The 871-nt window shown below is 37.2% G+C and overlaps 1 pseudogene; it reads right to left on the bottom strand.

Moving 5' to 3' along the window:
• Positions 1-508: 508 nt before the first annotated feature.
• Positions 509-609, bottom strand: LOC138398565 (U2 spliceosomal RNA; annotated as a pseudogene).
• Between the last annotated feature and the right edge of the window lie 262 nt (positions 610-871).

Genomic DNA, 871 nt, shown 5'->3' with positions numbered 1-871 from the left:
TTTACCAGTTCTGATCACTATAGTCTGAGTAAATTGCTTCTATGTGTTCATTGATAATAATACTCTTTCTTCCTAAGCTTGGCTGGGCTTTAGAAGTCCTTCTCAAACCAGTGTTTCAGGATGACAATATTAATCGGGGTAGGCACCCAAAGAAAAACTCATTACTATTGTAGGATCTAGGTAATGTATTAATTCTGAGACGAATAGATGAAGTTTCTTTCTTTTCTGGGTTCATCTGTCTCTGCTTTCTACTGGCCACTCAGAAGTAATGTGGAGGAAGGAAACAAGGAATGCTGTTTCTGATTTCTTCTGATACCATGCGACTTAGTTTTATCTTTTAAGGGATGAGGTGTCCTCAGATCACAGATACGAGGATTAGGAGAAATTATTAAATCTTACCACTTTAATTAAATGTTCCTCACCTGACTAACAGCAGCCAAAGTGAGCACTTGAATTCATTTTACACTCCTTAGATGTTAACATTGCCTAAATATGAAAATTAAGTACTAGTGGTTTCTCTCATTTTTTTTTTAAATAAAATAGAACAAAATATTAAACTGACAAGAACAGATACTACACTTGATCTTAGCCAAAAGACCGAGAAGCGATAAAAAAAATAAAATAGAACAAAACAAATGATGTATATATGTGAAACATAAGCAACATGAAGCCATGGGGCAGAATGTTCCAGGAAGAGGGAACAGGAGTCCCAAAGTGGAAAGGAAACTGGCGTATTTGCACAACGACTACAATGACAACCAAAGCCAAAGTGTCTGGAGGTAGAGAGTGAAGAGGAGATGACATGATATGAGCTCAGGGGAGTAGAAAGGGTAGAGATGGAAGAGTGGCTTCTAGACTATGGTAAGGAGTT

Source organism: Eulemur rufifrons, chromosome 17 (assembly GCF_041146395.1).
Source record: "Eulemur rufifrons isolate Redbay chromosome 17, OSU_ERuf_1, whole genome shotgun sequence".
In the NCBI taxonomy this organism is placed as follows: Eukaryota; Metazoa; Chordata; class Mammalia; order Primates; family Lemuridae; genus Eulemur; species Eulemur rufifrons.
The sequence above is the reverse complement of the archived record's forward strand: the minus strand, read 5'-3'. Positions and strand labels throughout refer to the sequence as shown.